This window comes from Salvelinus fontinalis, chromosome 22, assembly GCF_029448725.1.
Source record: "Salvelinus fontinalis isolate EN_2023a chromosome 22, ASM2944872v1, whole genome shotgun sequence".
NCBI classification, from domain to species: domain Eukaryota; kingdom Metazoa; phylum Chordata; class Actinopteri; order Salmoniformes; family Salmonidae; genus Salvelinus; species Salvelinus fontinalis.
In genome coordinates this window covers 5,406,665-5,419,439 of record NC_074686.1, presented here as the reverse complement: position 1 = coordinate 5,419,439, position 12,775 = coordinate 5,406,665, and the positions used below count along the sequence as shown (strand labels likewise).

The 12,775-nt window shown below is 42.8% G+C and overlaps 1 long non-coding RNA gene across 1 annotated transcript; it reads left to right on the top strand.

Annotated features, from left to right (window-relative positions):
- The first annotated feature begins 343 nt into the window (after positions 1-343).
- Positions 344-2,655, top strand: LOC129819614 (uncharacterized). Its single transcript, XR_008754102.1, has 2 exons — positions 344-1,691; positions 2,327-2,655. It is a non-coding gene; the product is annotated as an uncharacterized LOC129819614 (long non-coding RNA).
- The last annotated feature ends 10,120 nt before the right edge of the window (positions 2,656-12,775 follow it).

Here is a 12,775-nt window from a genome sequence, read left to right as displayed (position 1 = left end):
TTTACTGACTGCATTCGCTAGTTCCATCGGGCCCAAGGGATCTGAATACTTTCTGAAGGCTCTGTAGATATATGTGGAGTAGGTCAAGGGGTCTGAATAGTTAACATGTCAAAAGGCCATCCCCAAGCCAAGCTGGGTAACGTGTCAAATGGCCATCCCCAAGCCAAGCTGGGTAACGTGTCAAATGGCCATCCCCAAGCCAAGCTGGGTAACGTGTCAAATGGCCATCCCCAAGCCAAGCTGGGTAACGTGTCAAATGGCCATCCCCAAGCCAAGCTGGGTAACGTGTCAAATGGCCATCCCCAAGCCAAGCTGGGTAACGTGTCAAATGGCCATCCCCAAGCCAAGCTGGGTAACGTGTCAAATGGCCATCCCCAAGCCAAGCTGGGTAACGTGTCAAATGGGCATCCCCAAGCCAAGCTGGGTAACGTGTCAAATGGCCATCCCCAAGCCAAGCTGGCTTTTGTTTTGTTACGTTTTACTGCACTGACTGTTGGATCTATGAACGTAAACATTTCATTTCGTTGCAGGGGCGATAACATCCGCTGAATATGAGTACATGACAAAGACCATTTGATTTGATTGATGTGCTTGTTTTCATTACGTAAATGCTTCAGAATTCACAAAAAGTGACGTTATAGAGTCTCATAGAACACAACGTATCCGATCTCCTAAGCCTGTGTTCACCACAGACCTTATTTTCCGTGTTTATCCAAAAACCCTACAAAAAACTATTAATTACCCCATAGGCTTTGTCCAACGAAGCATGGCAGAGAGTTAGTGCCTACAAAAAGACGCCATTAATATTTGTCTCTGTTGGCGTCTTTCAGCGTTGCCTTCAGGTCGACTGAACGTTTGCTACGTTGTGGAACGGTTTGTGCTGAACGACACGGTTTGCCAAAACATTATTGTACGTTCTTGAACAGACTTTGAGATACGTTTGCTACGTTCGGTGGGTGTGCCAGGGTGTGACTTTAATCAATGAGTGATGTATTTAAAAGGAGCTGTACATTTTCAACACACAACCCCTCCCCGTTTTTCCAACTGGTCGTTCAGTACAGTACCGTTTTTGTTCGATTGAACGTTGTTTTACGTTTGTATGTACAGAAAGCAGCCCAGTGGATGCTGCCAATATGACGTGTATTCTAGTGGACGGGACGCTTCTTCGAGAACAACAACAGTCAGTCAGACACCTGGTTAGCGTGCTAGCCAACATCGCAGAAACATTAAGGCCCTTCAGACCATTTCAGTGTCTATTTGCCACTGTGTTTAGAACACACTTATGTCGTATGTACTTGTTACCCCGTTTAATGTAATATTTACGTTGTTAGTCAGCTAAATTAGCCTAGCCCTAAGCTAATGCTATCTAGCTAGCTAACACCCCTGACCATGAGTTCACTAAGTTACTCTCCTCCTGTTAAAGAAGAGGTTGTCTGCTGGACGGAGAAATAGGGTCTTTGGCTGAACGTTGTTGAGAAAGAAGAGGAGGATATCACAGTAAAACGAAGTAGAGGGTGAACCTGTTACAATGAAAGAAGAAGAGAAAGACCTTTCAGTGAAAGAGGAAGACGCGTTCAGAGTGAAAGAGGTGGATGTTACAGTAAAAGAAGAGGAAGTGAAAGAGGAGGATGCAGTTTTTGGATTGAAGGAGGAGGAAGAAGAGGAGGAGACTGAAGATCGGATTAACACCAGTAAGTACAGTCTTTAACAGAACGTTAACAATGGATCAATGCATCCAATCTAGAGGCAAAAGAAATGCACACTTGTTTAGGAGAGGTGCTGGCTAGCAGAGTAGAACACCTGTTTAGGCGAGGTGCTGGCTAGCAGAGTAGAACACCTGTTTAGGAGAGGTGCTGGCTAGCAGAGTAGAACACCTGTTTAGGCGAGGTGCTGGCTAGCAGAGTAGAACACCTGTTTAGGCGAGGTGCTGGCTAGCAGAGTAGAACACCTGTTTAGGCGAGGTGCTGGCTAGCAGAGTAGAACACCTGTTTAGGAGAGGTGCTGGCTAGCAGAGTAGAACACCTGTTTAGGAGAGGTGCTGGCTAGCAGAGTAGAACACCTGTTTAGGAGAGGTGCTGGCTAGCAGAGTAGAACACCTGTTTAGGAGAGGTGCTGGCTAGCAGAGTAGAACACCTGTTTAGGCGAGGTGCTGGCTAGCAGAGTAGAACACCTGTTTAGGAGAGGTGCTGGCTAGCAGTTATTGAACACTGTCCAATATCAGTTTTGCATTTCACCTCCTGATTGATGACTAACAATGTCAGAATAAAAAATAAAAGCACAAGGCTTAAACATGCTCTCTCTCTCTCCATCTGTCTTTCGTCTGCAGGTATGTTTTGATGTTAGAGGATGCCAACCCCCAGTCCCGTCATCGCCACCTCACCCGCTTTTAAGATAACCTTTGGGCCAACTAGAGACAGTATTATGTAATTGTGATGAACTGAGAGAATATTTAGGTAGCACTGTGTTTCATTAATCATGTGCTGCCTTCCCTGCTCCTATGTGCTTACCTCTTTCCCTTTCTGTCTTTTACACCTCTCCCGCCAGCTCTTTCTTCCTCTGTTTTTATAATGCACAACAGATGTGCATTGAAGTACAGATTGAACTTGTATTTATAACACTTGGATAATGAGCTTTTCAATAAAGCATTTCACATTCTCTACTGGTTGAAATGAAGTGTAATTTGATAAACACAGGATAGGTGGAGTATTTTTATCAGATCAATGCAGATGAAGGGCATTAGATGTTGAGATGAACCGGTGTTAGAGTATTTACATTATGCATAGGAAATGTAGTGTACTGTTTTTTAAAATTCTATTTCTGTATATATGAATTAACTAGTTAAATCCTGTTTCTAGTCCCAGGACCAAGATTGGTAGACACTGTTAAAGTGTATAATTGTAATACATACATGCAGACACAGCGTCATTCAAAGACTGGAATTCGATTCTTTCTGGTATTGGATATGACTGAAAAATAATCTCAGACATTCATACCTAAACAGCACCTTTATTTGCCAAGGTAGAGTACATGATAAGTGAATATATTAAATGTACAGGCTACAATGTGGGGATCTCATGCATGGTAATAACTACATGTATATACGACTTGAATCCTTGGTACAACATGATATTATATTCTACTCAATCCATAGGCTTCATTAATGTCATTCAGGCTGTTTTGAAGTTGTTACAACTGGCAATGATAGCTGAGGTTCATAGCTAGGTTCTGAACTAATATGTATACCAAACGTTTGGGTCTGCATGGCAAATATCAACAAGGCAAGCTTACAAAATTGTACATTCAATTTGCAGTAAATTCTTCAGCTAGCTAGATTCTATACATCCACTGTTTCACAAAACGACAGCCTGGTTTGCTGGTTGTTTCAGGAGTCCCTAAAACAACCAGAATTACAATTTCAAACTCATGTCACAACACCCATAAAGATAGCCAGCTAGCTGGCTAATGTTAGCTAGTCAGCTAGCTGGCTAAATCATGATTTTCGTAAATTAACTTTATGATAAAATAAAGCATAATCGTTTGTCTCTACATTAACTAACATTCCTGTCAACTGTACATGTTTTTTGCATGATTCGTTATGACCTGATAATCCCTTACATTTGCTTCCATCCTAGTATTTCTGTCTGCCATCTTTGATCCAGTTCAGTTCTCTGTAGGGGTACCCCTCTCTCCTAGTATTTCTGTCTGCCATCTTTGATTCAGTTCTGTGTAGGGGTACCCCTCTCTCCTAGTATTTCTTTCCGCCATATTTGATCCAGGTCAGTTCTGTGTAGGGGTACCCCTCTCTCCTAGTATTTCTGTCCGCCATCTTTGATCCAGATCAGTTCTGTGTAGGGGTACCCCTCTCTCCTAGTATTTTTGTCTGCCATCTTTGATCCAGTTCAGTTCTGTGTAGGGGTACCCCTCTCTCCTAGTATTTCTGTTTGTCATCTTTGCTGAAGAAAGTCTAACAGTCACTAGTGCAGCAGCAGCCTCCCCCGGTCCTAGTGCCGGCCCGATAGGAAGTTTAAGATGCGATGGAACGGTTGACGAAAAAAAGAAATCACAGAAAAAATATATTGACTGATATTGATTTATTTAGGGGGGGGGGGGGGGGGGTAATTAATATTTTAGGCCTAGCGACATCCCTGATTCCTACCCTTTAACTTTTTGTCTGAAAATATACCTTTTACTCAACTCCGTTACCCGCTCCAGTCAGCAGATAGCGGTTTGGGACTTTAAGGCAATGCTGTTGGTGTGATGTATAATCTAGTGGATGGAACGCTTCTTTCAACAGCAGCAACAGTTAGTCAGCCACCTCGGTACCTTGCTAGACCGAATACACGAACCAATAAAGCTCTTTGGACGCTTTCGTGTATATTACCCATTGTGTTTTAAACCCACTTCTGTCGTCTAGTTAGTTATCCTATTTAATTTAATATTTACGGTGTTGTTGTTACTAGTCAGCTAGCAGGCTGGTTAAGTTAGCATTAGCCTAGCTAGCTAAGATCTCCGACCATGAGGTTTCTAAGTTACTCATCTCCTGCTAAAGAAGAGGAGGTCTGCTGGACGGAGAAAGAAGCTATCGTGAAAGAGGAGGAGGAAGAGAAAGATGTTACAATACAAGAACAAGTAGAGAGTGAAGAAGAGAAAGACGTTTCCGTGAAAGAAGAGGAAGATACGAAAAGAGTGAAAGAGGACGATGTTACAGTAAAAGAAGAGGAGGCAGAGAAAGAGGAGGATACAGTTTTTGGAGTGAAAGAGGAGAAGGTCAGTGAGTCCGTCAGGTCAGAGGCAGTAGGGACGACCAGGGATGTTCTCTGTTTAGTGAGTCCGTCAGGTCAGAGGCAGTAGGGATGACCAGGGATGTTCTGTTGATAAGTGCTGAATTGGACCCTTTTCCTGTCCTGCTAAGCATTCAAAATGTACTTTTGGGTGTCAGGGAAAATGTATGGATTTAAAAGTACATTATCTTCTTTAGGAATGTAGTGAAGTAAAAGTTGTCAAAAATAAATACAGATACCCCAAAACAACTACTTCAGTGGTACTTGAAAGTACTTTTACTTAAGTACTTTACACCACTGGTACTGTGTTACAGCTGCTCTCTCCTCCTCAATGCCATGTACTAGACCAGGTACTGTGTTACAGCTGCTCTCTCCTCCTCAATGCCATATACTAGACCAGGTACTGTGTTACAGCTGCTCTCTCCTCCTCAATGCCATGTACTAGACCAGGTACTGTGTTACAGCTGCTCTCTCCTCCTCAATGCCATGTACTAGACTAGGTACTGTGTTACAGCTGCTCTCTCCTCCTCAATGCCATGTACTAGACCAGGTACTGTGTTACAGCTGCTCTCTCCTCCTCAATGCCATGTACTAGACCAGGTACTGTGTTACAGCTGCTCTCTCCTCCTCAATGCCATGTACTAGACCAGGTACTGTGTTACAGCTGCTCTCTCCTCCTCAATGCCATGTACTAGACCAGGTACTGTGTTACAGCTGCTCTCTCCTCCTCAATGCCATGTACTAGACCAGGTACTGTGTTACAGCTGCTCTCTCCTCCTCAATGCCATGTACTAGACCAGGTACTGTGTTACAGCTGCTCTCTCCTCCTCAATGCCATGTACTAGACATTTACATTTTACATTTAAGTCATTTAGCAGACGCTCTTATCCAGAGCGACTTACAAATTGGGACCAGGTACTGTGTTACAGCTGCTCTCTCCTCCTCAATGCCATGTACTAGACCAGGTACTGTGTTACAGCTGCTCTCTCCTCCTCAATGCCATGTACTAGACCAGGTACTGTGTTACAGCTGCTGAACTAGGTCATGTAGTAAAACATGACATATTATTTCCTAACCATTCACAATGCTGGCTGAGGTACGAGTAAAACATGACATATTATTTCCTAATTGTAAAAAATGGCCAGGCTTTATCTCAGTGGGCTTTTCCATTGTTGAGGAAAGCAGGAAGTGTTGTGAGTAACAGAACTGCCTGAGATGTGGGCGAAGGGAAGCTGCTCACTGATTGGCTGTAGTGACAAGGGTCCCTCCAAAAATCTATCACTATTCCAACTGACATGTCAAATTCTCCCCCAAATCTACCACTAATAGGCCAAGCCTCCACAGACCCTGTCTTGTATTGACAAACAGAACAAATAATTTCACATTCAAGTATGTAATTTAAATAGCTCAATTCAATCCAACGGGGCCTTTTTAACACAGACAGTTGTTCCTGCTGTAGATGTTATGCCTTTGTACAGATCTAGGATCAGTTCTCCTCCACAATGCATATACAGTACCGGTCAATTGTTTGGACACAACTCCAAATTCAATGTTATTTTTTTATTTTAACTATTATCTACTTTGTAGAATAATAGTGAATACATCAAAACTATGAAATAACTCATATGGAATCATGTAGTCACCAAAGAAAGTGTTAAACAAATCAAAATATATTCTATATTTGATATTCTCCAAGTTTATAATTTAAAAGGCTAATTGATCATTAGAAAAATATTTTGCAATTATGTTAGCACAGCTGAAAACTGTTGTTCTGATTAAAGAAGCAATAAAACTGTCTTTCTTTAGACTAGTTGAGTATCTGGAGCATCAGCATTTGTGGGTTCGATTACAGGCTCAAAATGGCCAGAAACAAAGAACTTTCTTCTGAAACTCGTCAGTCTATTATTTTTCTGAGAAATTAAGGCTATTCCATGCGAGAAATTGCCAAGAAACTGACGATCTCGTACAACGCTGTGTACTACTCCCTTCACAGAACAGCGCAAATTGGCTCTAACCAAAATAGAAAGAGGAGTGGGAGGCCCAACTGAACAAGAGGAAAAGTATATTAGTGTCTAATTTGAGAAACAGACGCCTCACAAGTTTTCAACTGGCAGCTTTATCAAATAGTACCCACAAAAACACCAATGTCAATGTCAAGAACATTCGTGAGAAGCAGGAAAAATGAAAAGATGCTGGACGCCATCTGTCAGGCATGATAAAGGCAATGTGATGGTCTGGGGGTGCTTTGGTGGTGGTAAAGTGGGAGATTTATACAGGGTAAAAGGGATCTTGAAGAAGGAGGGCTATCACTCCATTTTGCAATGCCATGCCATACCCTGTGGATTGGGCTTAATTGGAGCTAATTCCTCCTACAACAGGACAATGACCCAAAGTGTAACGGATGTGAAATGGCTAGCTAGTTGTGTGTGTGTGTGCTAGCGCTAATAGCATTTCAATCGGTTACGTCACTTGCTCTGAGACCTGAAGTAGGGTTTCCCCTTGCTCTGCAAGGGCCGCGGCTTTTGTGGAGCGATGGGTAACGACGCTTCGTGGGTGTCAGTTGTTGATGTGTGCAGAGGGTCCCTGGTTCGCGCCCGTGTCGGGTCGAGGGGACGGTTTAAAGTTATACTGTTACAAAAGCACAGCTCCAAACTATGCAATAACTATTTAGGGAAGAAGCAGTCAGCTGGTATTCTGTCTATAATGGAGTGGTCAGCACAGTCACCGGATCTCAACCCTATTGAGCTGTTGTGGGAGCAGCTTGACCGTGTGAAACGTAAGAACTGCCCATCAAGCCAATCCAATTTGTGGGAGATGCTTCAGGAAGCATGGGGTGTAATCTCTTCAGATTACCTCAACAAATTGACAACTAGAATGCCAAAGGTCTGCAAGGCTGTTATTGCTGCAAATGGAGGATTCTTTGACAAAAGCAAAGTTTGAAGGACACAATTATTATTCCAATTATAAATAATTATTTATAACCTTGTCAACTTCTTGACTATATTTCCTATTCATGCAACTCATTTCGTGAATGTTTTCATGGAAAACAAGGACATTTTTAATTGACCCCAAAGTTTTGAACGGTAATGTAGGTTCAACAGGTTTGAGCAACACAGAATTTAAAACAGCCAAATGATTATAGATGATGTCCCACACGCCCTAGAGCGTCATCTACTTTGAGGGTCCATGTTCGAGAGCATGAAATCCATGCTGAATTGTGGGCAATGTAGATCAGTCAGTTGGCAGTCGCCTGCAATGTCGAACAAGCACAATACCAAACCAATCAGGTGGTTGTTTGACGAAATGAATCTTCAGACGCCATTGATCACGTGCTGCTGATAAAGTGATACAGGCATCCGCACACTGCTTAGAAGTATACAGCATAGCGATTTCGACGCATGCCTTGTAGCTCCGATATCAAACGTAACATCCCTACCGAAAAGTTGTCAAAACAAAAAGGAGCAAGCAGGGGCCTGTTGCACAAAACTAGGATAAGGGATTAAGCCAGGATATCTTGGTGATCCTGGCTCAATTGATCCGTAATCCGGTTGCACTAAAGATGGATAGGGGGCAGGAGGATATGTTATGGTATAAATTACCATGGAGATTTATTCTGTGGAGCTAGCCTGCTCCAGACCAGGCTAAATTCCAGGATCTATTTAATCTCATCCCTAATGTCAGTCAGCAGTCACCACAAATGGAAACCAATAGTTATTTCACTGCTCACTATACATTGTTATCACATATAACTAGACCCACTGTCATTATTTAAACGTTTGTGATCGTTAATTTCAATGATTTTGGATAAAAAAAATTTTTTAGATGATGTTGCTATCATTAGATAATTTACAGTTTCCCATAGACTATAAGGCTATATATAAAATGATAGAATATTAGGGCCACAGAGGGGAAAAAAACACAAGTAATAATATTGTAACCAGTTGTTTTAAAGGAGGACAGTTAAAATGACAGATGTGGGGCATTTCGTGAAATTGTACTTCAGTATGGTTTCATAAACAAAGACATGCTGATGTGCCAGAATATTAAGTATCACATTGTCATAAGTATCAAAACAATATGTAGCTTTTCTGCAGAAAGAACCAGCCTCATAAATTTATGACTATCCTTTTTCTTCAGTGTGGCCCTAGTACTCTGTCATATAAACAAATACACATTCCATATGAATATAAAAACACAATGTGTAACATTATGTTCCTTTATTGAATAAGGACAAAACAAAGCAGGTAAACCATCAGCTCCTTTCGAAACTGAAGTCACAGTGACTCTACAAGATGGAAAGCACAGAATCCAAGCATATTATACAAAATGATACATACACATTCAAAGGTCTGTATAACACACCCTGCATGTCTGCACACTAAAATAAATGCAGGACAAATCCATACACATCAACTGAACAGACAAATGAATGGATGCAGTAGCCTCCCTGCAGCCTTGTATTACACACAGTATACCGCACAAACATCATAAGAGGCCAAATTCGTAAAAAAACGAACCCAAAAAAAACCAAATTCCTCTGCCACCGCAGGACATATTTAACCAAAATTGAAAGCACACATACTAGCTAAAATAATTCAACACATATTGGTCCCTCAGCAGCCGACCACTGTCGTCATCAGGGAAGATTGCCGGATTGTCCCAGTCCATGGCTGGTGGCACTCTGGGGGCCCTCTCCTTCCTCAGGCAGGCCACATTGTGGAGGACAGCACAAGCCACAGTAATATCACATGCCCTAACAGGCCTGACCCTTAATTTGTGAAGGCAGTGAAAGCGTGCCTTCAGGAGGCCAAAGGTCATTTCAACTCTGGCCCTGGTCCTGGCATGGGCATGGTTGTAGGCCTGCTGTGCTTCCTGGGGGTCTGTGAAAGGTGTCAGGAGAAAAGGCTGGCAGCCATACCCCCTGTCTCCCAGCAACACACCAGAGAATTCACCTGTTAACACAAAATCTCATCATTACTACCTCATTAACACAGTGATATTCTTGACACAGCCATGATGGTTATAAATAGGGGTTGTGTGGCTTACCTTGTGATAGGCACTGATAGATTTCAGAGGCCCGAAAGATTCTGGAGTCATGGACTGAGCCAGGCCATTTTGCCACAACATTGCTGATCACACAGTCAGCATTGCAGACCATCTGAAATCATAAGATGAGGAATATTACACCAATCAATGCACATCACTGGCAATGCAGAGTGTTCGTCAATGGACAATATCAAAAAGTTATGTTCACCTGAACATTAATGCTGTGAAAGGATTTCCTATTCACAAAATCGGCCTCATGGGCACCTGAGGGGGCTTTTATCCTTATGTGTGTGCAGTCCACTGCACCAATGACATTGGGGAAACCTGTCACACAAAGTAATGAGTATCCTACTATGTGTTAACAGTTGTCCTGTAATTTGTAGATCCTCTTACCTGCAATCCTATAGAACTCCTCTTTGATGTCACAGAGTCTTCTGTGGCCAGGGAAGGAGATGAAGACATCTGCTAATGCTTTGATAGCCAGACACACACTCCTTATTGTGCCGCAAATTGTGGCCTTGTTCAGCTGTTCTGCATCCCCCACTGAGTACAGGAAGGCTCCACTAGCAAAAAAGCGCAAGGCCACACAAACCATTTGCTCCACACTCAGTGCATGGCTCCGTGCAGTGCGGTGCTTAATCCTGGGACCCAGTAGTCTGCATAGATACCTGATGCCATCTGCAGAAAACCTGTATCTTTCATATAGATGGTCATCAGGGAAGGCCAGTGGGTCCAACCGGTCCCTGAAGACCCTTTCTCGCCTGAAGGCTCTCCTCAGCACAAGTGCTTCTTCATCCACCACATCTCGCACGAATGGGCATGCCATTGTCAGAGCAGAAAGGAACACACAATTTTGGGCCTTCATATAGGCTAGTGGCCACACCTGGTGCTGGGGGGGTGGGCAAAAGAGGGCGATGCCTTATAACGATGACTTGGTTGTACTGATTGCTGGGAAAATAAAAAAAACCTTAGAAAGATGTCACCGTCCTGTGTGCTCACAATAAGAGCTCATATGTCATGGCTCACTTGACTTTACGAGAATATACCTAATTTTTATTTTGAGCTGTGTCATCTTCTTGGAGCTGGGGGAGGAAAGAAAAATAATGATTAATACATTTGTGTTACAGTTAGCATACAGTGTACATTGAAGGCATATCTCACCTCCCTCTCAAGTTTTTTTATTTCAAGGTCCAGTTTCCTAATTGTCCTCTTTTTTATTTCGGACTCCAGTGCAAGATTTTCCATCTTTTTCTTCTTGTACTGAATGTCTGTCTGCCAGTTCTATTTGGCGCCGGAGGTGGTTGCCATACAACTTTCTGATAGCTTGTGAGCTCTGTGAACACAATACAATTAGCGCAGCTGGAATTTGGCAGGATGTGGTGTCCTTTTATTAATACGCACTATGTTGCCAGGCTGGTTTTCCCACTGTATAGCATCTGGGTCCTGTAAAAGAAATTAGATTTTTTGATTTTGATGAGGACTCCTCACCATTGTAGAGTAAATAGTACTTTCACAGTCTTAACATGATACCTCATGCCTTCTGGAATCCAGAGAGATGGTCTCCTCCTCATCATCGTCTTCATCATGTGCTGTTGCTGCTGCACTGGGGCCTTCACCCTATCACATTTAATCGGATTCATATTGAAGCTAGTAGACAAGACATGCCAGGCCTACAGTATGCCTTTGATGGAGTACTCACTGGATCAGCATCGTCTGGTGCTTGTGCTGGTGGCTCTAACAGGAACACAGTGCTGCCAGACACTGCAAGGCAATAGGTAAACCAAAGTCAGACAGTCCAAATTGATTCAATATGAATGTGGTTGTATCCCATGTAGAGATGGAAGGACATACCTTGAATGAAGCGGGTGGCATCTTGGGAGGAACCTATGCTCGTCTCTTTCCCCCCAGGGATCCCCTCTAAGACGGGCCTGCCTTTATTTAGCTCCAAGGCCATGTCCTCTGCTGGGGTAACGTCAGCCTTTGGTGACCCACCACCCGTGCCTTGTCTGTGGGTATTCTTTTTCACTGCTAAAACAGTACAGACAATGTGTGAGCAGGCACCTTCTGGGTACAATATATGCTTGTGCTTTGTTAAATATTAGTCATTCTGCAGAATGTTCTTGTATTTGATTTTGACCTGCTGCCATGTCCATTTTGGCCCGTTCATGTTTAATCTACACACACACACACACACACACACACACACACACACATTTAATGGAGTCACACTGCAAAAAATTACTTGGTATTTTTGTCTTGTTTTCAGTAAAAATATCAAAAAATGTATCATAGCTTTATACAGTGTGATGGAGTTACTTTACACAATTTCACTCATATCTGCAGTGCATTTCAATTAAAAATTTAACCGTTTCATAATTACAGTACAACTGCATTTTTGGAGATGTGAATTAAATATTTGAATTGTAATTGTGATGTTTCAGCGGAGCGGTGACTGTGTAATTGTGCACTACTTACGCATTCAGGCGGTCTGCAATACTTTGCCACGCTTTTTCTCTTTGCTTTATCACTGTGGCGGTGTTGCCTTTCTTCTTAATTATATCTTTTACCTCCTCGTATGCCTCCATGAGGATTTGTGCTTCCGACGGGGAAAAGTACGCGGCTCTAGTTGCCATGGTAAATCAGTTAATCTGTGATCTGTGGCGGGGTCTATTTGAGTGAGCCGTGACCGCGCACCTATCCAGGATTGGTTTCACCTGGTTTAATGAATCCGTGTCTGCTCATCCTGGCTTGGTCTTTGTGCAACCAATTAAGCCTGGACGCACATGTTTTGGCCTCATTGAGCTCAGCTGAGTCATTTATCCCGGATGTCTTAATTCTACTTTTGTGCAACAGGCCCCAGGTGTGATTTTCTCTTTTGTTTTGAGCCCACGGCAAGAAGTCACCAGAGCCTACCGTGCTAACGGGTTCCCACTAGATAACACAACTAC